The sequence below is a fragment of the Heterodontus francisci genome, chromosome 8, assembly GCF_036365525.1.
Source record: "Heterodontus francisci isolate sHetFra1 chromosome 8, sHetFra1.hap1, whole genome shotgun sequence".
In the NCBI taxonomy this organism is placed as follows: Eukaryota; Metazoa; Chordata; class Chondrichthyes; order Heterodontiformes; family Heterodontidae; genus Heterodontus; species Heterodontus francisci.
The window spans coordinates 13001978-13026037 of record NC_090378.1 but is presented as its reverse complement, the minus strand read 5'-3'; the positions used below and the strand labels follow the sequence as shown (position 1 = coordinate 13026037).

The 24060-nt window shown below is 45.0% G+C and overlaps 1 protein-coding gene across 19 annotated transcripts in view; it reads left to right on the top strand.

Moving 5' to 3' along the window:
* Nucleotides 1-24060, top strand: part of adgrl2a (adhesion G protein-coupled receptor L2a) — an 877972-nt gene that overhangs the window by 758571 nt on the left and 95341 nt on the right. The window lies entirely within an intron of this gene.

Genomic DNA, 24060 nt, shown 5'->3' with positions numbered 1-24060 from the left:
CCCCACCCCCACCCTGGCAGTTCACCCTCATTTTTTGCTGGCAAAAGGTCACAGGCTTTAAATTTAAAGGTGAGTTTTACAAATTCCTATTGCCCTATTTTTTTTACTCATTCCTGGAATGCAGGCAAGGCCAGCATTTGTTACCCATCCCTAATTGCCCTTGAACTGAGTGGCTTGCTAGGCCATTTCAGAGGGCAGTTAAGGTCAACTACATTGGTGTGGGTCTGGAGTCACATGTAGGCCAGACCAGGTAAGGACATTAGCGAACTAGTTGGTTTTTTACAACAATCAACAATGGTTTCACGGTTATCATTAGACTAGCTTTTAATTCCAGATTATTAATTGAATTCAGATTTCACCATCTGCTGTGGTGGGATTTGAACCCATGTCCCCTTGGCAATAGCTTGGGCTCAGGATTACTAGTCTAGTGATATTACCATTATGCTACCGCCTGGGAGCTTAACATGCCCTGCAGGATGTCCTGTCCGTTAAAATGAATGGTGAGCCCAAATAACTACAATGGAAGTGAAGACCTCCAACGTGCATGGATCTCCACACTCGAGTTTCCAGTTCGCACTCTCACTGCATGAAGCAGTGGTCTCAGAGAGTATGTAACATCTGCTCTTTAGTGTAAGCCATTGGCTAACAGATATTTTCTTTATAGTATACAGTCCAACACATTTTGGAAACACGACCATAAATGTGGTTTCTGACACATTTTGCCTACTTGGACTGCACTGTCCCTCTCTGCCATTCCTACTTTCTCCACGTCATTTTTCCTTCTCTCTCATTCTTGTCTATCATATTCCCTCTCTCTGAATCCCTTGGCTGATTACCAATGCTATTCCCTCCCTCTGTCCCTCTTTTCCCCTTCCTCTCATTCACTCTCTGCTTCCCTTTTTCTCTCACTCCATCATTCTCATTATGCAAACAGATCATTGCTTCCTCCAGGAATCCACAAACTGATGAAGTCAATAATCTATGGCAAGTCCATTCATTTATTGTGGGTTTATTCATCTATGGCAGGTTCATCCACATATGGCCTGGTTCATTCCACGATTAGTGTAAATTAGAAAGTAAAGGATGGTTTTACAAAAGCAAAATACTGTGGATGCTGGAAATCTGAAAAAAAAAACCCAGAAAATACAGGAAATACTCCAGGTCAGGCAGCATTTATGGAGAGAGAAACAAACAGAGGTAATGTTTCAAGTTGATCTTTCGTCAGAACTGGGAAAAGTTAGGAATGTAGTGAAGGGGGGAGGGTGGGAAGAAGAGCAAAAGAGAAATGGGGGCAAAGGGTGCAATCTAAAATTGTTGCACTCAATGTTGAGTCCAGAATGAGATGGTTTTAACTGTCTAAAATGTTGGAGTTTCATCCGAGAGTAATACCCCCTTCAATTGGTTAAAATCAAAACAGAAGAGTTGGAACATCCTACTATTCTCAGTTTCTAATGGTACATCTTCTTCCTTCATACTCTCCCTGACTCATTGGTACGAGAGAACTGAAGGTTTTTATTTTGTGTCAACTGTGGCTCAGTCAGTAGCATTCTTGCCTCTGAGTCAGAAGGTTTATGAGCACAACAATCTAAGCTGACATTCTAGTGCAGAGCTGAGGGACTGCACTGTCAGAGGTACCGCCTTTCGAATGAGATGTTAAACCAAGGTCCCAATTACCCTCTCAGGAGGACATAAAAGACCTAAAAGATCTACTTCAAAGAACAGCAGGGGAGTTCTCCCCAATGTCCTGGCCAATATTTAGCCCTCAACCAACATCACAAAAACAGATTGTCTGGTCATTAACACTTTATTGTTTGTGGGAGCTTGCTGTGTGCAAATTGGCTGACGCGTTTCCTACATGACAGTAGTGCCTACACATTGAAAGTACTTCATTAGCTGTGGAGCACTTTAGGACGTCTTGAGATCACGAAAGGTGCTACATAAACACAAGTCTTTTTCAAGAAGAGTGAAATTGGACAGACTATATAATGGGAGTCTCACCATGCTGCTTCCCGCTTGCCAGGTTTGGTTAAAATAACCCCTAATCTACCTCAGTTTACTTTATGCATTCTTCATCATATTAAATACTTCTATCAAATCCTAAACGTAATACTTTAATCTTCTTAGTTCTAGAGAATACTGTGACTGTATGCCTCAAGATTTCTTTGGCACGGGTTATGTACCAAATTCTAGGGTTGTCGGATGTCATATTGCACCCTCCCCCAGTCTTTATTCACGGTCGTGCCTCTGTTGATATGGCAATTTCTTAGACACCAAAAGTGCTGCATAAAAAAATAGGCGTACACGCATTGGTGCCCCGAGCACAAGATCACCTGGAACGATCCATATCCGCTGCTGTGTAAAGGTTGATTGTGTCGTGCCCTGTTACAAAGGGAAAGGTTTTAAAGTTGAAACCTAATTCTGGGACTAATGTGGCAACTGTACAGCCATTCCACATTTTAATTTTAACTTAGAAAAGATGTTTCCACTTGTGGAGCTGACCAAAACTAAGGACCATAAATATAAGATAGTCACTAATGAATCCAACAGAGAATTCAGGAGAAACCTCTTCACTCAGAAAGTGGTTAGAAGGTGGAACTCACTATCACAAGGAGTAGTTGAGGTGAATAGTATTGATGCATTTAAGGGAAAGCTAGATAAACACATGAAGGAGAAAGGAATATAAGGATATGCTAATTGGGCTGGATGAGGAAGGATGGGCGGAGGCTCGTGTGGTGCATAAATACCAACCTGTTGGGCCAAATGGCCTGTTTCTGTGTTGTAAATACGATGTAATGTAATGACCCTTTACAGCTCTACAACTCACATTGACATTCGAGACTGATGTTCAGAGTTGAATGCACATGTTTGCAAGCGCATACACAGGGCTTCAACAATGATGCAATAAAATCCTTATCCCTGCCTGGTCTCGAGCTGATAACGTGTTGCTCTGTGTAAGCAGAGTGTGTGCTGCATCTCAGCTTCCATTCGCCCTCTCTATTTAGGGTCATTGCCAAGTTCTATCGTCCTTTCAATGCCCCCACTGTGGACTTCCAGAATTAGAATTGTTAATCAGCTCAGCTCTGAGTTGTGTTTTGGTTTCTGTACATTGCCTTATTCCACACCGTATTCATGGAACTCATAGAGTCACAGAATGGTTATAGCACTGAAGGAGGCCATTCGGCCCATCATGTCCATGCTGGTTCTCTGCAAAAGCAACTCAGCTAGTCTCGCTCCCCTGCCTTTTCCCTGTAGCCCTGCATATTTTTTCTCTCCACTTAATTATCCAATTCCCTTTTGAAAGCCATCATTGAATCTGCCTCCACCACACTCTTAGGCAGCGCATTCCAGATCTTAACCACTCACTGCGTAAAAAAGATTTTCCTCATATCAGCTTTGGTTCTTTTGCCAATCTCTTAGAGTCAGTGTCCTCCGCTTCTCAAAAATGAGCGAGGCTTAGCAGAATAAAGAGAGAGAGAGAGAGACAGAAAGTGAGTGCCTCTTTGGAAAACTGGCATGAGAATTACAAGTGTGGTTTTACCTTGTTGCCTGATCTTCGCTCCCATTAGCTGCAGTCGTTAGTAGTAACAACCAGACCGATTCGTAACAGGTGATGGTCTCTTATTTTCATCCAAATGTGGATCGGCAAATCTGCCTCTGCTTTCGGGGCTGCCAGTTCCTTAAGCTTAACATGAGAAGCCAGTGCTTGATTTCTGATTTGAGTCGTCGAGTCTCCACAGTCCACAGCAGTGCCAGTTTGTATGTTACCTGAGCGAAAAGTGAAAGGACAGAGTGTGGAGGTGGAGAAAACCTTCACCGTCACAACAATCTTGAGGGTAAAAGCATTGCACGAGCCCAGGGCATATGCAGACCATCGGTATCTGTGCAGTAACCTTCTGCTGTAGTCAGACTTTTAGAGTAGAAATACACACCTTATCCACCCCTTCTCCCATCTTTCATGTGGATTTGTGAGGGGGAATATCACATCAGGTTTACAGAAAAGGAGATTTGATAGACATATTCAAAATCATAAGGGGTCTGGACAGAGTAGATTAGGGAAAGCCCCATTCCCATTGGTGGAAGGATCAAGAACGAGAGGGCACAGATCTAAGGTAATTGGCAAAAGTAGCAATGGCGACATGAGGAAAAACTTTTTCACGCAGCGCGTGGTTAAGATCTGGAAAGCACTACTTGAGAGTGTGACGGAGGCAGGTTCAATTGAGGCATTCAAGGGGGAATTGGAATTTTATCTGAAAAGGAAGAATGGGCAGGGCTACGGGGAGAAGACAGGGGAGTGACACTAGGTAAATTGTGTTTTTGGAGAGCCAACGCAGTCACGATGGGCCGAATGGCCTCCTTCTATGCTGTAACAATTCTGTGAATGCGAGTCCAGTGCTGATCTTTGCTGCATTCAAATTCACACATTGTCACTGTCATCTGCCCCAATTTTGATGGAAGAGCAGTAAACAAGTTGGCATAGCCAACAACAAGTTGGCATAGCCAAGACCTATCTCAAGAGGCAATTTTTGTGTCTAACTCCAGAGACAGGGCCATCCCAGTGGAAGTGGGGAGGCAGCCATCTTTTCTATCTGGAGTGGAGGTGGCATTGCTTTATGGTAAAACGGGAGCGAGCCATGCTTCCTGGCAGAGAGAAAAGGGGACATGTTTTCAGATGGAGGAGCGTGGCCATCTTGACAGCAGAAGGGTGAGATGGCCATGGTTTCTGGTGGAGGGGAAGACAGCCATGTTCCCTTAAAGGCTCAAAAAGGCAAATGATTTGGCAGCTTTTGTTACATTCCCCTGGCTGGGGAATCTAGATCACGGGGGTCACAGTCTCAGTTTAAGGGATTGGCCATTTTGGACTGAGACGAGAATTGTTTTTCATGCCAAGGATTGTGTGTCTTTGGAATTCTCTACCCAGAGAGCTGTGAATGCTCGGCCATTGAGTATATTCAAGACAGAGGTCGATACATTTTTGGGTATCAAAGTTTTTTTTTTCATTGGTTTGGCTCTTGTGAAACTTGCTCTCTGGTGTAAATGGGGCTGTTTCTGTAAAAAAAAAAAACAGCAAGTCCTGGAAATACTTAGCAGGTCTGGCAGCATCTGTGGAGAGAGAAGCAGAGTTAACATTTCAGGTTAGTAACCTTTCGTCAGAACTGACCTGAAACGTTAACTGTGTTTCTCTCTCCACAGATGCTGCCAGACCTGCTGAGTATTTCCAGGACTTGCTGTTTTTATTTCAGATTTCCAGCATCCGCAGTATTTTGCTTTTATTTTACTGTTTCTGAAGATCTGGGAACCTGAGGAGAAGCTAATAAGCCTGCTTCTTGGAGCAGTTATATACTCATTGTGCTATAAGGCTGAAACTGAAAGTCAACACACGTGTTTAGCCAAGGAATATACACCCCACAGCACACAGACTGACTCCTGGAGCCCTGGTACCCTGAACCTCAGAATGAGTCACAGATAATGGTGCTGTGGAACTGGCCTAGACTAGTACAGAAATATGAAGAGAATGATGGGAAGGGTAAGTCACGAGAGAGAATATAGTTATGATGGGAATCTTGGAAAGACTAGTTTTTTAATTCGTTCATGGGATGCTGGTGTTGCTGGCTAGGCCAGCATTTATTGCATAACTAACTTGAGAAGATGGTGGTGAGCTGCCTTCTTGAACCACTGCAGTCCTTGGGGCGTAGGTACACCCACAATGCTGTCAGGAAGAGAGTTACAGGATTTTGACCCAATGACTCTGAAGGAAAGGCGATATCTTTCCATGTCAGGATGGTGCGTGGCTTGGAGGGGAACTTGAAGGTGTCGAAGGAGCCTTGGTGAGTTGCTGCAGTGCATCTTGTAGATGGTACACATGCGCTGGTGGTGAAGGGAATGAATGTTGCAGGTGGTGAATTGGGTGCCAGTCAAGCGCACTGCTTTGTCCTGGATAGTGTGGAGCTTCTTGAGTGTTGTTGGAGCTGCATCCATCCAGTCAAATGGAGAGCATTCCATCACACTCTTGACTTGTGCCTTGTAGGTGGTGGACAGACATTGGGGAGTCAAGAGGTGAGCTACTCACTGCAGAATTGCTAATCTCTGACCCGCTCTTGTAGCCACAGTATTTATGTGGCTGGTTCAGTTCAGTTTCTGATCAATGGTAACCCCCAAGGTGTTGATAATGGGGGATTCAGCGATGGTAAAGCCATTGAACATTAAGGGGAGATGATTAGATTCTCTTTTGTTGGAGATGGTCATTGCCTGGCACTTGTGTGGTGCGAATGTTACTTGTCACTTATCAGCCCAAGCCTGGATGTTGTCCAGGTCTTGCTGCATCTGGACACGGACTGCATCAGTATCTGAGGAGTCGTGAATGGTGCTGAATATTCTCTGAGGGACTGCTGCAGTGATGTCCTGGGACTAAGATGCTTGACCTCCAACAACCACAAGCATCTTCCTTTGTGCTTGGTATGGCTCCAACCAGCACAGAGTTTCCCCCGATTCCCATTGACTCCAGTTTTGCTAGGGCTCCTTGAGGCCATATTCGGTCAAATGCTGCCTTAATGTCAAGGGCAGTCACTCTCTCACCTCACCTCTGGAGTTCAGCTCTTTTGTCCATGTTTGGACAAAGGCTGCAATGAGGTCAGGAGCTAAATTACCCTGGCGGAACCAAAACTGAGCGTCAGTGAGTAGATTATTGCTAAGCAAGTGCCGCTTGATAGCACTGTCGATGACCCCTTTCATCACTTTGCTGATTATCGAGAGTAGACTGATGGAGCGGTAATTAGCCAGGTTGGATTTGTCCTGCTTTTTGTGTACAGGACACGCTTGGGCAATTTTCCACATTGCCAGGAAGATGCCAGTGCTGTAGCTGTACTGGACCAGCTTGGTTCGGGATGCGGCTAGTTCTGGAGCACAGGTCTTCAGTCCTATTGCCGGAATATTGTCAGGGCCCATATTCTTTGCAGTATCCAGTGCCTTAATAATTTTTTGATATCACGTGAAGTGAATTAGATTTGCTGAAGACCACATCGGTGATGCTGTGGACCTCAGGAGGAGGCCGAGATGGATCATCCACTCGGCACCTCTGGCTGAAGCTGGATGCAAATGCTTCAACCTTGTCATTTGCACTGATGTGCTGGGCGCCCCCATCATTGAGGATGGGGATATTTGTGGAGCCTCCTCCTTCTGTTAGTTGTTTAGTTGTCCACCACCATTCAGGACTGCAGAGATTAGATCTGATCCGTTGGTTGTGGGATCGCTCTTGCCCTGTCTATCACATGCTGCTTCCGCTGTTTGGCACGCAAGTGGTCCTGGGTTGTAGCTTCACCAGGCTGACACCTCATTTTTAGGTATGCCTGGTGGTGCTCCTGGTATGCCTTCCTGCACTCTTCCTTGAAACAGCGTTGGTCCCCCGGCTTGATGGTAATGATAGAGTGGGGGATATGCCGGGCCATGAGGTTACAGATTGTGGTTGAATACAATTCTGCTGCTGCTGATGGCCCACAGCATTTCATGGATGCCCAGTTTTGAGTTGCTCGATCTGTTCAAAATCTATCCCATTTAACATAGTGGTAGTGTCACACAACACAATGTATCCTCAATGTGAAGATGGCACTTATTCTCCACAAAGACTGTGCAGTGGTCACTCCTACCAGTACCAATATTGGTGAGGACAGGATCAAGTAGGTTTCTCCCTGTTGGTTTCCTCACCACCTGCCGCAGACCCAGTCTAGCAGCTATGTCTTTTAGGACTCGGCCAGCTTGATCAGTAGTGGTGCTACTGAGCCCCTCTTGGTAATGGACATTGAAGTCTCCCACCCAGAGTACATTCTGTGCCCTTGCTACCCTTAGTGCTTCTTCCAGTTTGTGTTCAACATGGAGAAGCTCTGATTCATCAGCTGAGTTGGGGTGGCAGGTGGTAATCAGCAGGAGGTATCCTTGACCATGTTTGACCTGATGCCATGAGACTTCATGGGTTCCAGAGTCGATGTTGAGGACTCCCAGGGCAACTCCCTCCCGAATGGACACCACTGTGCCGCCACCTCTGTCCTGCCAGTGGGACAGGACATACCCAGTGATGGTAGTGTCTGGGATATTGTCCATAAGGATATGATTCCTTGAGTACGACGATGTCAGGCTGTTGCTAGACTAGTCTCCCAAGGTCAAGCCCTCAGATGTTAGTAAGGAGGACTTTGCAGGCTCGACAGGGCTGGGTTTGCCGTTGTTGTTTCCAGTCCCTTGGTCGATGCCGGGTGGTCCGTCCAGTTTCATTCCTTTTCTTACACTTTGATACAACTGATTGGCTTGCTAGGCCATTTCAGAGTCAACCACCTTGCTGTGGGAATCACATGTAGGCCAGGCCAGGTAAGGACAGCAGATTTCCTTCCCTAAAGGACATTAGTGACTCATATTGGTTTTTACAACTATCAACAGTGGTTTTGTGGTCGCCATTAGACTAACTTTTAATTCCAGATTTATTAATTGAATTCAAATTTCACCATCTGCCATGGTGGGATTCAAACCCGTGACCCCAGAGCATTAGCCTGGGCTCTGGAGTACTGGTCCAGTGACATTACCACTACTCCACCACCTCTCCACAGGAGGCACAGTCTAGTAACATTCTGAAATGCCTTGGCGAAGGTAAATATTGAGAAGTTGTTTCCGCTGCTTGGTAAATCGGTAACGGGGAGACATAAGCTCAGGATTAGTGCAAAGCAGGATTTCTCCCACCCTCCACTTTGAAGCACCTTGGGACACTTTGCTGCTTTAAAGTTACTTTTGCCAGCTGTTGATCAGCGCGTAACACTCTTGCCCCCATGTCAGAAGGTTGCGGGTTCAAGTCCCATTGCAGGGGACTTCAGCAGAAAAATCCAGGCTGACACTCCAGTGAAGTACTGAGGGAGTGCTGCACTGCCAGAGGTGCCATTCTTTGGATGAGATGTTAAACCAACGCCCCATCTGCCCTGTGTGGTGGATATAAAAGCTTCTAGAGATAGTGAACTGTTGTTATGAGGGGGGAGTTGAGATACTGGGACAATAGCCCACAGGACCAGAATTGGTCAAGCGGAGATTTTAAGAGGATTTTTATAAATAATAAAGGATGGATGGGTTAAAACTGTTGCCTCTGGTTGGGGAGTCAATGGCGAGAGAGTCATCAGTTTAAACTGGTCACGAAGAGGGTGAGTGAGGAGAGAGATTTGGAGACTTTGCTGCAGGGAATGGTTAAGGCAGAGGCCTTTGCATCTTTGAAAGAAAAATTGGATAGCTATTTGAAGCCAAGTAAAATGCAAGATTGCTGGGAGAGAGCAGGGCTCCAGAAAAGGACTGAATGGCCTCATTCTGTGCTGTAAACTTATATTGTTCTGTGGTGCATTATTGGAAGCATAAAGAAAGCGGTTCGAAGAAATGTTTGCACAGAAAGAGTTATTAGAACATTGAGTCCTTTATCATAAGTGACCATTGAAGCCAAGTTGATCAGAACATTTCAAAGGGAGTTAGGTAAACAGTTAAAGGAGGTGCATATTAAAAGATACAGGTATATGGAGTATTAAAGTAGATAGCTGCAATGTGGGGCTAGCTTTGGTACAGAAACGAGGGCTAGGTCACTTCCTTCCATGCTGAAATGTCTGAGGTCCTGTAGTGAACAATGGGGAGTGTCGCCCACTGCTCACAGATACTGTCCCCTTTGCATTGAAATTAATGGAATAAAAATCAGGAAACTTAAGCATAACCTAGGTGAGTGATCAGTTCCCCAAGATTGCCAGGAGATGAAGGAAAAGAATTGACTTTGTGGAAAATAAAGACATATTTGGAGTACAACAAAAAAAAAACAGAAGTCAAGAGGCACATATAAAGAAGGGTTGATAGAAAATTGGCTACCAGGAGGTGGGTAGAGAGACACATGGAGAAACACTGCACACCATGACATTGAAGGAGAAAGGAAAATGAACTGAGAGGAACAAAGGAGAAAGACAGCAATGGATTTGCTTGTGCACTGGAGATCAGATCAGAACTGGTATCATCTGAAACCTGACCTCTAAAAGGCACCAGGACCTGTCTGTAAGCTGGGCACATGCCAACATCAATTTAGACGCCAATAACCTGGCAGCCAAGTCCAAGTCAAAATACTCCATTGAATCTGCCAGTTTTCCCCGCTTTGTCCATTGCCTTTCCTCCCACCTATAGAGTCGCCACCTGTTTTGTTGGACGAGCCATTTATTAAGCAGACCACCTTTCCTCTTTTAAAAACATTATAAAATGGAAGCTGCATGGTTGAAGCCCAGTGAACTGGGTTTTTAGTCCAGTTTCTATTTCATCCGATGTTGCAGGATATACAGCAAATTGTCTAAACTGGACTGATCCAGACTTCCTGTGGTTGCTAAAATGTCCTGGCCTTGAAACGAAGCTGCCAACAAAGAGAGGAGCAGCTCGCCTCGGGAATTAATGGCACCATCGCTAAATCTGTAACATCTGAACAAAGAGCTGGTAAATGGGCAGGAGTCAGGATATCCTGGAGCAATGGAATTGGATTACATTGAAACAAATGTACTCTCTAAATATAACAAATGAATAATAAGATCACACAATAATTTAAATAATTGGCTGTAATATAATTTTTCACAAGTCATTTTTTTTCTCCAAAGACACACTTCCTCCTTTTCCAGCTGTGCGTCCTTTTCTGCTTTCTGTACGGTTTTAAACTCGGTACCACAGGTCAGAGCCACCTTGTTCTGCCCATCTGTTAGATTTTTCCCATCTACAACTACAAACACTTTTTTTATCCATGGTATCCATCTCGAGGTCCAAGCGTTGGGTCACCCATCCAAATCTCTCCTTTCCTGGTTCAGCATCCATTTTGTTGGATACTTAATAGTGAAGGACATTTCTGATAAAGGTGCAATTAGGGGCGGCACAGTGGCGCAGTGGTTAGCACCGCAGCCTCACAGCTCCAGGGACCCGGGTTCGATTCCGGGTACTGCCCGTGTGGAGTTTGCAAGTTCTCCCTGTGTCTGCGTGGGTTTTCTCCGGGTGCTCCGGTTTCCTCCCACAAGCCAGAAGACTTGCAGGTTGGTAGGTAAATTGGCCATTATAAAAAAATTGTCACTAGTATAGGTAGGTGGTAGGGAAATATAGGGACAGGTGGGGATGTTTGGTAGGAATATGGGATTAGTGTAGGATTAGTATAAATGGGTGGTTGATGTTCGGCACAGACTCGGTGGGCCGAAGGGCCTGTTTCAGTGCTGTATCTCTAATCTAATCTATTAAGTGCAAGTTGTTCATGATATAAGCAGCCCCTCTCGACCATGCAACAGGGCAGCCAATTCCGCCAGGTCAGGCAGTGACAGTGAATAGTTGATCAAAACAGAATGAAGATGGCAGGTGCAGAGATGGAAAAATGCGACTGCGATGGAAAGAGCCAGATAGAGAAGGAAACAGGATAAATGTCTTAGAAGATGTGGAAAGAGAAAAGGAAGTGAAGGACAGACAAACCTTGGGACAGTGAACATTGGAAAGGGAAGATGGGGGAATCAACAAGCTAATTTCCTGAACATTCATAGCAGGGATGAACAAAATGAAGAGGGGAGAGGAGAATGATGGATGAAAATCGAGAGGTGATGAAGGAGCAGTAGATTTGTCCCTTGCCTTTTGATCAACACTACAAAAGGTCTTGCTTATCTTCCCGTTCTGACATGAGTCCTACCCCTGAAATGGCCACCTGAATTTTCCTGTCACAGATGTTGGTGAACCTGTTCTGTTCTTCCAGCATTTACTGTCTTTATTTCAGTTTTCCAGCACTCAGTTTTTTCCCTTATTATCTGTGCTGTAATTTATTTGTGCTTCGCATATCTTGAATAGAAAAGGTGGTTCTGCATGTGGGCAAATCCAAAGCTAGGGGTCATCAATGTAAGATAATAAATCCAAGAAAGAATTTGCGAGACACTTCTTTATCCAGCGCGTGTTTAGAATGTGGAACTTTGTGGCATTTAAGGGGAAGCAAGATAAATGTATGAAGGAGAAAGGAATAGAAGGATGTGTTGATGGGCACCAGCACAGAGCATTGGGCTGTGCTATAAATATTATATGATGTACTTCTGTGCAATCTCCTGGTAGTTTTGGTTAATAACGGCAGTGAAAAAGCAATGAAGATTTCTTCTGTGTGTTTATAGAGAACAGGTTTACAATTTCACTACCATTAGAGTACTTTGCCCAGTGCTCCTTGCAGGATAAGTTTAATATTGTGGTCTAGCCAATTCTATTTCATTGTTTACATAGCTTGGCCTCAAAACTTCACCTCACCAGCAGCATGATGACGCTACCTTTTGGGGTTCACGCAGGGCCAGAAATGGGGTTGGGGTGGATTCAACCAGGTCCTCTACTGCTGCTCACCATGTATGATGCTCTTGGTGTAAGCGCTGCTCCTTGTGTCACTGACAGTCGGGTGTGATGGCACGATGTCGTCCACCAAAGGGGCTGTCTGAGGTGCTGCCTGATTCACCTCCACCATAGTCAACGTTTTGCATGCCTGCATTGCCAAGGACCTCATCTGGCTGTTGGGAGTGGGGAATTTTGGAAGTCCTAGTTCATGGATTGATCAGTTATCATAAGAAAGATAAAAATGAAAGAACTTGCAATTATATAGGGTCTTTCATGACCTGAGGACATCACAAAGCGTTTTACACCCAGTGAAGTACTTTTGAAGTGTAGTCACTGTTATAATGTGGGGAACATGGCAGCCAATTTACACACCGCAAGCTCCCACAAACAGAAGTGTGATAACGACCAGTTAACCTGTTGCAGTGATGTTGGTTGAGGGCTAAATATTGGCCAGGAAACTCCCCTGCTCTTCTTCAAAGTAGTGCCTTGGATCTTTTATATCCACCTGAAAGGGCTTCAGTTCAGTGCCTCCTCTGAAAGACAGCAGCCCCAACAGTACAGTACTCCCTCAGTACTACATTGGAGTGTCAACCTAGAGTATGTGCTTGGGTCTCTGGAGTGGGGTGTGAACCCACAACTTTCTGACTCAGCTACCCACTGAGCCACATTTGATATCCAAGAAAGGCAGCAGCTTTGAGGTTCAGCATTCAGCCCCTCCGGTGCCACAGTGCTGATAAAGCATTCACTCTCCACAGATGGCAGGAGCCCCGCCTATGTTAAGCTAACACCCCTGAGCAAGGTCAGGGTTGATACTGGACTGTGGATGGAGGTCCCACTCCACCATGGGAAGGGAGGAGAAGCAGACCTTTGTTTATTGAGTGGTTCACCAGTTGAGCGATCTTGGGATCATTAAGATGAATTTTATTATAGTGTATAGTCAGTGAGTGTTATCACTTCAGACCTGGAGGGTAAAGAAGAGAGTAGAAAAGTACAGGTTGATACTTCCCTATATTGATACCTACACATGTGTGTGACCTGCTGGATAGTGTTAAGGAGCAGCAACCTTACCTATCTTTTAACCTCTACTCAGCCCAAGGGTCTGGGGCTAATTATAGCATTCCTGTTGTCACCATAACTAAAACGAGGAATGAGAGTGCAGACTAATGTGAAGCATCCACAGTGTGATATCAGGATCATTCTGTGACCAACATGATACCAGGGCTTAAAGAGTTATATTATGAAGCCTGCTTCCATAACCTTAGGCTTGTATTTCCTATTCAATATAGAAGATTATGGAGGGATCTAAATGAGATGGTTAAAATGGTTAAAAAGAGTGATCAGGTAGTTGAAACTAATATCTCTGGGCGGGGGTGAGTCCAGAACAAGGGGGCATAACCTTAAAATTAGAGCATTGCTGTTATGTGGTGATATCAGGAAGCACTTCTTCACACAAAGAGTAGTGGAAGTCTGGAACTCTGGCCCCCGGAAAGCTGTTGAGGCTAGTGGGGGGGGGGGGGTCAGTTAAAAATTTCAGAACTGTGTTTGCGGGATTCGTGTTTGGCAGTGGTTACGGAACCAAGGCGGGTAGATGGAATTAAGTTGCAAATCGACCGTGATCTAATTGAATGCGGAGCTGGCTCAAAGGGCTGAATGGCCTCCTGCGTGTGAATAAACAGTGTTCAGTTAAACTGTTGAGAAATTAGATGCGCAGTGCCACAAGAACATCAGGGGCTCGGAAGATCATGGTTGGCCCTCGATGGGGCATCATAGATGGGGACGAAAGGTCACATATATTTGGAATCATTTAATGGAGGCACATTACATTGCACTATTTTTTTAAACATTGGAAATGTGCATTGGAATCCAAAAAGGTTGAAATTGTACATTAAAGTTAGCCTTGAAATTATTATTTTTTAAGAAGTCCTAATGCTGGTCCAGATCAATCCTGTTTTGATTGAGGTCTCATTTCTTCCACAAATAATTCCCATCATTATAATTCCCCCCCCAAAAAATTATGTCGGCTCGATAAAATAATAGGTTTTTTTTCAGCATTCGAGCTAATTATCTAAATCAAGCTATTCTACTCAGTTAATACAGCAATGGAAAGGGCCCAAGATGATTAGAAACATTTCCAAGATATCGCAAGATAGCTTTTATTGCATTTTTGATTAATTACTGTGTATAAAATGTGTCATTGAAATTCGGCTTTCTTCATGAATCTGCCCTCTGCTGTTGTCTCGGGGGAGAATAGATTTCTTGTTTACTAAGTGTACTAGATTATTAATCAGATAGCTGAAAATCAGACATCTGAGATGATTATCCCTCAGGAGAGTGCCTAATAAGAGATGACATTACAGGGAGATATGCATCTAAATGACTTCAATTGCAAAATGGCCGCCTTCTACAGGTGAAATACGTGGGCCTATTCTACTTTTATTCATTCATAGGGTGTGGGCGTCACTGGCAAAGACAGTATTTGTTGCCCGTCCCTAATTGCCCCTAAGGTGGTGAACCACCTTCTTGACAACAGAATGATTTACTAGTCCATTTCAGGGAGGCAGTTAAGAGCCAAGCACATTGCTGTGGGTCTGGAGTCACATATTGGCCAGACCAGGTAAGGACGGCAGATTTCCATCCTTGCAGGGCATCAGTGAACCAGATGGGTTCTTCTGAGAGTTCAGTAGTTGCATGGTCATCATTACTGAGACTAGCTTTTTATTACAGATTTATTTAAATATAAATTTCTAAGTTGTTTTGGTGGGATTTGAACTGTATTTATTTAAATATCGTTAGTCCACGCCTCTGGATTACTAGTCCTGTAATATAACTACTATGCTACTGTCCCCAGCTTGCTCGCTCGCTCTCTCATTTCTTGGACAGAACTTGACAGTTAAACAGAATCAATTGCGATTTGTTTTCACTTTCTATATCGATTCGCCTCGGCTGTTTCACTATCTTGGTTTTGATGTTTTGAACGAGGGTATCAGCACCTGGCTACTTTTGTCAATCTTGATACAAAATTCAAGAGGACCAACCTGAGAAGGAGTGCCAACTGCTCAAAGAAGACGTCTGTGGCATCCTATCAGCCTAGTTGGCAGCCTAGTGTGATATTCTTAATATAACTTTATTATAATCAAGATGTACTAATTAGCTCAGAATACTTAATACCTCATGATCGGTTTAATAAGCCCATCCTTGCTCGACCAGAACAGATTGAGCGACAGTTAACTTGACACCCTTGCGAATGTTTTTTTTTGATGATTTTGACAGACTTTAATTGAGCCAGAAAGAAAATTTCCAGTCTCCTAGCTTAAATGATTGGTTGCGTTTTAATCAAAAAAAATTTATAAGGGCTTTCAGGAGATGTCAAGACAGGAACTGATGGAAAAGGAAGGATTGGAATGGCTTTCTGGTGCAGTTGATCGGGCATGAAGTATCAACCTCTGGGCATGTAACTCTGGAGTTATCAATGAGAGAAACCCTTCAAAAAAATACAGATATGTGTTCAAGGCTTTTTTTTTGGTGTTTGAAATGTCTGATAATGGCAGGATGAGAATAGCATCCATGCGGAGATAAGTGGAACATCAGTAGCCATTTAATACTTGGGCTTTTTAAAAGCAGACAAATTACAATGGTTCCAGTTCTGGTTGAGGGGTTCTAATGCTGTTGCAATTATTAGGACCGGCGGGAGCAGACTTTTGGGTCTGCCAAATTATTAGTCCAGGAGCCCCAGTTAGTAGATAATGCGGGGAAATTAGCCTGGCTGGCAACAAGTGGGTTGCCATGGTAACGGAAGGAAAGCTATTAAAATGTCAGGCTTGCAATGTTGAGCCAAGCAACAGCATCAGAGCAAAAGAGTAGAATGTGTGTTACTATTTCTCCAAGAGGCAATAAAGGCACAGCAAAGTGACATTGCTATTTGTGTTCGATGTGTGGCATGGAACTGAGCAGATCAGGAAGAGGTCAGGCTCGATCCCTCTTGTTGGTGATTTGCTGATCTCACCCAAGGGAGCGGCCGAGGGTAAAATATCAGCCGAAGGTACCAGTTCCTGATTGCTGTCTGGAAATGTCGGGTAAAGAGAGGATTGCTCTTGGCTGTGATGCCTCTCACAGTTCAATAACTTGTCCAGACTCTTGTGAAGAAGAGACAACTAGGACGAGGTGGAAGAGGACTGTCAGTGCTTATACTGAACTGCAAGGAATCTGGGCCTTCAGGAGAAGGGGAATAGAGAAAACAACATTCGAGGGAAAAAAAAGTTTGCTACACTGAAATAGGCTCAAAATGAGATGTGGAAACAGGTATAGACTGAGATTTTTTATTCATTTCATGGGATGTGAGCATCGCTGGTAAGGCCAGCATTCATTACCCATCTCTAATTACCCTCGAGAAGGTGGTGAGCCGCTGCCTTGAACTGCTGAAGTCCACCTGGTGTGGGTACACCCACAGTGCTGTTAGGGAGGGCATTCCAGGATTTTGATCCAGTGACAGTGAAGGAATGGTGTGTGACTTGGGGGAGAACTTGCAGGTGGTGGTGGTATTCCCAGCGTCTGCTGTCCTTGTCGTTCCAGGTGGAAGAGGTCACGGGTTTGGAAGGTGCTGTCGAAGGAGGCGTGGTGAGTTGCTGCAGTGCAAATTGTAAATGGTACACACTGCTGACACTGTGCATCAGTGGTGGAACCAGGTGTAGAGCAAGGAGAAAAATAAGGCATAGAAAAAGCCACAGAATGAGACATAAAAAGGTTGTAGAGCGAGGCAGAAAATGAAGAATAGAATGAGGAACTTCTGAATCCATCTAAAGCAAGATAAATGAACTCAGTAAGTATTTACTTAGTTATCTTGCCTTTGTGTGGGGAGAGCTTTCCCCTCTCTTGTGGGCTGCCATTCAGGTGCCTCTCACATTGCACTCTACCCTCTTGCAGCTGAGAGGTGTGTGAGACCAGACAGTGAGCTTCCTCTGTCACTCCTGTACTAGCTGTCGAAAGGTCCTGCAGGCTTGTACCAATCGACTAGCCCTTCCATTGAGATTTAACTTGGGTCACTCTCCATCAGTAATTGTCTCTCCTTAGCCTTTGCCATACCCCTGCAGAGATTGTGGAGCCACATGAAACTATGGTTGCCAAGTCCCTTGTGGCAGCGCATTGACATGGAGGCATCAGTGGAATATGCTGCAGGCCTCCCTTCCCCATTGCAAAGCAATCGCTTCATCAGACCTAGTGCATTTGGTCAGAGGTGCGTACAAGTTGTAAAGATTGTGGCTATTGAAGCCAGGTCTAACAGGGGGAACAGTGAGCACAGGAACTGGAGTAGGCCAATCAGCCCGCAGACCAGCTCTGCCATTCATTTAGATCACAGATGATTTGTTTATTAACTCCATTTACACGGTTTGGTTCTGTAACCCTTAATACCCTTGCCTAACCAAGATCTATCAATCTCTGTTTTGAAATTTTCCAGTTGACACCTAGCGTCAACAACTTTCTGGAGGAGAGGATGTTCCAGATTTCCATTACCCTTTGTGTGAAGAATGTCACATCAGTAAATGTGAACTGAATTTGAGACTTTTTTTGGGGACAGTGTTAGTTGGTTTTACTTTGGTTACCTGCATTAAATCGGTGGTGAAACAATCTGGCGGGCAACATGTGCCAAGTGCTGCGCAGCACATGAGCCTTCGAGACACACAAATTAGGTCGGGTGATGATTTAGATTTCATAAGATCATAAGAACTAGGAGCAGGAGTAGGCCGTCCGGCCCCTCGAGCCTGCTCCGCCATTCAATAAGATCATGGCTGATCTTTTCGTGGACTCAGATCCACTTACCCGCGCTCTCACCGTATCCCTTAATTCCTTTATTGTTCAAAAAGATATCTACCTTAGCTTTAAAAACGTTTACTGAAGAAGCGTCAACTACTTCACTGGGCAAGGAATTCCATAAATTAACAACCCTCTGGGTGAAGAAGTTCCTTCTTAATTCAGTCCTAAATCTGCTCCCTCTAATCTTGAGGCTATGCCCTCTTGTCCTAGCTTCACCTGCCAGTGGAAACATCCTCTCTACTTGTATCTTATCTATTCCCTTCATGATTTTATATGTTTCTATAAGATCCCCCCTCATTCTTCTGAGCTCCAATGAATATAATCCCAATCTACTCAGTCTCTCCTCATAAGCCAACCCCCTCAACTCCGGAATCAACCTAGTGAACCTCCTCTGCACCCTCTCCAGTGCCAGTACATCCTTTCTCAAGTGAGGAGACCAAAACTGCACACAGTACTCCAGGTGCGGCCTCACCAGTACCTTATACAGCTGCAACATAATCTCTCTGCTTTTAAACTCAATCCCTTTAGCAATGAAGGACAAAATTCCATTTGCCTTCCTAATTACTTGCTGTACCTGCAGACCAACCTTCTGCGATTCATGCACAAGGACACCCCGGTCCCTCTGCATAGCAGCATGCTGCAACTTTTTACCATTCAAGTAATAATCCTTTTTCCTGTTACTCCTACCGAAATGAATGACTTCACATTTACTAACATTGTATTCCATCTGCCAGACCTTTGCCCACTCACTCAATGTATCTATGTTCCTCTGCAAAGTTTCACAGTCATCTGCACACTTTGCTCTGCCACTCATCTTAGTGTCATCTGCAAACTTTGACACCCTACACGTGGTCCCCAACTCCAAATCATCTATATAAATTGTAAATAATTGCGGTCCCAACACCGATCCCTGAGGCACACCACTAGTGACTGATTGCCAACCAGAATAGCACTCATTTATCCCCACTCTCTGCTTCCTGTTCGTCAACCAATCCTCTATTCATGCTCATGCTTTACCCCTGACGCCATGCATCCTTATCTTATGCAGCAGCCTCTTGTGCGGCACCTTGTCGAAGGCCTTTTGGAAATCTAGGTACACCACATCCACTGGGTCCCCATTGTCCACCTTGCTCGTAATGTCATCATAGAATTCCAAAAGATTTGTCAAGCATGACCTGCCCTTCATGAACCCATGCTGCGTCTGCCCAACGGGACAATTTCTATCGAGATGCCCTGCTATTTCTTCCTTGATAATAGACTCCAGCATCTTCCCCACTACAGAGGTTAAGCTATAATTCCCCATCTTTTGTCTACCTCCCTTTTTAAAACAGTGGCATCACATCTGCTGTTTTCCAATCTGCTGGGACTACCCCAGAGTCCAGCGAATTTTGGAAAATTACCGTATTTAGCCTGTGTCTTCAGACGAGACAGGGAGTTAAAGGGCCGGGAGCAGGTACAGACGCGATTTAAAAATCGATTCGAGAACTTGATGCCTCCAGGACAGTCTGTGATTTTTCATGAGGGAACGGGGAAGCAGCTCCTCTCCAATTAAGGGGCCATTTAGGTCCTTTTAGGAGCTTGTTAAGAGGGGGGGGGGGGGGGGGGTGTGGTCCGCACCGTGATTTTCTAACAGCAATCCGATGAGCGTGGCCAGTGTTGTACACCGTAGTGCACAGCTGTCGGCCTCACAAGAGACAGGGGCTAACTTGGTTGTTTGAAGAAGGAATGTTTTCAGCCCACTGGGATCTTGCGCTGGGCCCAGCAGGGCACATTTTTCTTCATTATGGAACCGTTGCCTCACTTGTCCGTTCTGCTGGCCCTCCATGGTGCTGCCCACTCTCCATGGCAAAGCAGCGGCAGGCCACATCATGGCTGCTGCCCCCCTTTGCTGCTTGCGCTGTGCAGACGCTCTGCACCACTAATTGGGCGGCAATCTCACCTTTCTGCCCAGTTAGAACATTAACATTTGAAGATCACATCACATTAGCCACGCAGCTGAGGCGTGGGGTTGGGACCCGGAAGTCATCCGGGTGTCACATTCCCAACCTTGTTTTGAAAATCCAGCCCAAGACTCCTGCATTTTATCCAACAGAAGTGCACGTGTGTGGACATCTATATATTGGGTTCCCTTGTGGAGTCTGTAGTACTGGATTCCGAGGGTGCTGGTGACTTTCGTGGCCTGAATGAATCTGTGCTCTGTATTCCTGTGTAGTGCAAGATGTTGTAGCCCCTATTTAGTTACCAGAGGAGGGGTGGCTGCTTCTCAACTTTTAGTTGCACTTCAGCCCAACAGTCTTCAACTTGAGCCACAGGGAGATGGGGAGGGAAAACAGGCAAGGCAGAGGACCTCCTCGTGGGTTGCCTAAGATAGACTTTCGCAGGTCCGTGATGTTGAGGGGTGGTTGGTTGTGCGGAGCTTTGCTCTGATGCCTGTCCCTCTACCATGGTCTTATCTGTGCCCAGATGGCCCTGGAGAGAGTGCATGCTCTGCCCATTAATACAACTGAGGTCTTCTGTGACCAGAAAGCACTGAGGAGCATCGATTGTCTAATAGGCACAAATCATGATTTACTTTGTTAAGTTTCCTTTTAGTTCTGTTTCGATTGGATACTGCATTAATTCTTTCATAGAATCCTCGAATGATACAGCACAGAAGGAGGCCATTTGGCTCATGCTATCTGTGCTGGCCCTTTGAAAGAACTATCCAATTAGTCCCACTCACCAGCTCTTTCCCCAAAGCCCTGAAATTGTTTTCCTTTCAAGAATATATCCAAGTCTCTTCTGAAAGTTACTATTGAATCTGCTTTCAGGCAGTGCGTTCCAGATCATAACAACACGCTGCGTAATTTTTTTCCCCTTATTTTCCCTCTGTTTCTTTTGCCAATTACCTTAAATCTGTGTCCTTTGTAATACTTTAGATAACCAGGCAGTGAAGGATAGAACTGGAACCTTGGCTTTACACACACTAACAAGCTTTTATTCACAGAGACACACATTACCAACATGCACCTCCAAACAAAACAACAGTTTCAGTCTGCTCCTATTAATAGGAGCACAAGTGAATCCCCAGTTAATGCCCACCACCTGAATACAATTAAACACCCAATTAATATACAAATAAAATCCTTTGGTTGTCGCCTCTTTACCAGTAGAAACAGTTTCTCCCAAACTACTCTTTCATCAAAACACTTCATAATTTTGAACACCCCTCATCTCCCCTTTCTCTGCTGTAAGGAGAGCAATCCCAGCTTCTCCAGTCACTCCAAAGACCTGAAATCCCCCATATAATAAAAGCAAAATACTGCGGATGCTGGAAATCTGAAATAAAAACAAGAAATGCTGGAACCACTCAACAGGTCTGGCAGCATCTGTGGAAAGAGAAGCAGAGTTAATGTTTCGGGTCAGTGACCCTTCATCGGAACTGACAAATATTAGAAAAGTCACAGGTTATAAGCAAGTGAGGTGGAGGTGGGGCAAGAGGTAACAAAGGAAGTCTAGATTGGACCAGGCCGCATAGCTGACCAAAAGGTCATGGAGCAAAGGCAAACAATATGTTGATGGTGTGTTGAAAGACAAAGCATTAGTACAAATTAGGTGTTAATACACTGAATATTGAACAGCAGCAAGTGCAAACCTGAAAAAAACAGTGAGTAAGCAAACTGAACAAACTAAAATGAAATGAAATAAATGCAAAAAAAAAAGATTGTAAAAAATGTAAAAAAGAATGTAAAAAGAAAGAAAAAAAATCACTAAAAATGAAAGTAAAATGGGGGGCTGTCATGCTCTGAAATTATTGAACTCAGTGTTCAGTCCGGCAGGCTGTAGTGTGCCTAATCGGTAGATGAGATGCTGTTCCTCGAGCTTGCGTTGATGTTCACTGGAACACTGCAGCAATCCCAGGACAGAGATGTGAGCATGAGAGCAGGGGGGAGTGTTGAAATGGCAAGCAACCGGAAGCTCAGGGTCCTGCTTGCGAACTGAGCGGAGATGTTCCGCAAAGCGGTCACCCAGTCTGCACTTGGTCTCCCCAATGTAGAGGAGACCACACTGTGAGCAGCGAATACAGTATACTACATTGAAAGAAGTACAAGTAAATCGCTGCTTCACCTGAAAGGAGTGTTTGGGGCCTGGGATAGTGAGGAGAGAGGAGGTAAATGGGCAGGTATTACACCTCCTGCGATTGCAGGGGAAGGTGCCATGGGAAGGGGACGAGGTGGTGGCGGTAATGGAGGAGTGGACCAGGGTGTCGCGGAGGGAACGATCCCTTCGGAATGCTGACGGGAAGGGAAGGGAAGATGCGACTGGTAGTGGCATCACGCTGGAGGTGGCGGAAATGGCGGATGATGATCCTTTGGATATGGAGGCTGGTGGGGTGAAAAGTGAGGACAAGGGGAACCCTGTCACGGTTCTGGGAGGGAGGGGAAGGGGTGAGGGTAGAGATGCGGGGAATGGGTCGGACGCGGTTGAGGGCCCTGTCAACCACAGTGGGGGGAAATCCTCGGTTGAGGAAAAAGGTCATATCAGAAGCACTGTCATGGAAGGTAGCATCATCAGAGCAGATGCGTCGGAGACGGATCTGAAGTCCCCCATCCCTGGTACCGTTCTAGTGAATCTCCTCTGTACCCCTCTGAGGCCGTGACATTTTTTCTAAGGTTCGGTGCCCAGAATTGGACTTAGTACTCCCATCTGGGGCCTAAACTGGTGACTTGTAAAGGTTCAGTTATGCCTTCTTAAAACAAAGGGGCACATACAAATTTGTCTCTGAGGATACTGGGCAACCCAGTATTGACCAAGTGTCGTCATCTTCGATCAATTAAGAAAGGCAACTGAAAAGCACCTCCTTCTCTGCAATCTCCTCACAGCAAAATGCTTGCACTGTATGAGTGTAGCTGATGGAAGCATTCCCCCTTTGCCTCTGCTGACTGCACTTCCCAGTGGAAATAGGCCTTGCATCCCTTATCTTGATCCCATAGGTCTGCCGATACGAACACAGATGTCGGTTGTCCGTGATGCAAACTAGAGAAGCATGGAAAGCAAAAGTGGCTATCAACAGGGCGCACAGTGGTGCAGTGGTTAGCACCGTAGCCTCACAGCTCCAGGGACCCGGGTTCGATTCTGGGTACTGCCTGTGCGGAGTTTGCAAGTTCTCCCTGTGACTGTGTGGGTTTTCGCCGGGTGCTCTGGTTTCCTCCCACAGCCAAAGACTTGCAGATTGATAGGTAAATTGGCTGTTGTAGGTAGGTGGTAGGGAATATGGGATTACTGTAGGATTAGTATAAATGGGTGGTTGTTGGTTGGCACAGACTCGGTGGGCCGAATGGCCTGTTTCAGTGCTGTATCAATAAATAAATAAACAGAAGTACAGATTCAAATATCATTAAAAGTAGCAATGCAATTTAGCAATAGCGTCTTGCATTGTCACATCAAAGCCATGCAAAACAAGCACTGGCGTTCATTTCGAGAGAGAGAATTGCAAAGCTGAGAAAGTTAATGTTAAACTTGTATGGAACCTTGTTTAGACCACATCGAGTACTGCGCACGGTTTTGGTCTCCCTATTGCAGAAACGATATAGAGGCACTGGAAAAGGCGCAAAAAAAAGATTTGCAGGGATGATGCCAAAACTGAGAAGCTATAACCATCAGGAAAGATTAAACGGGCTGAGCTGAAAAGAGAAGACCTAACAGAGGTCTTTACATTTATGAAGGGGTTTGATAGAGTAGAAAAAAGATGTTTCCACTTGTGGAGAAATTCAAAACTAGGGGCCAGAAATATAAGATCGTCACCAATGAATCCAATTAATTCAGGAGAAAATTCTTCACCCAAAGAATGGTGCGAATGTGGAACTCGCTGCGACAAGGAGGTTGAGGCAGATCGTATTTTTTTTCTTT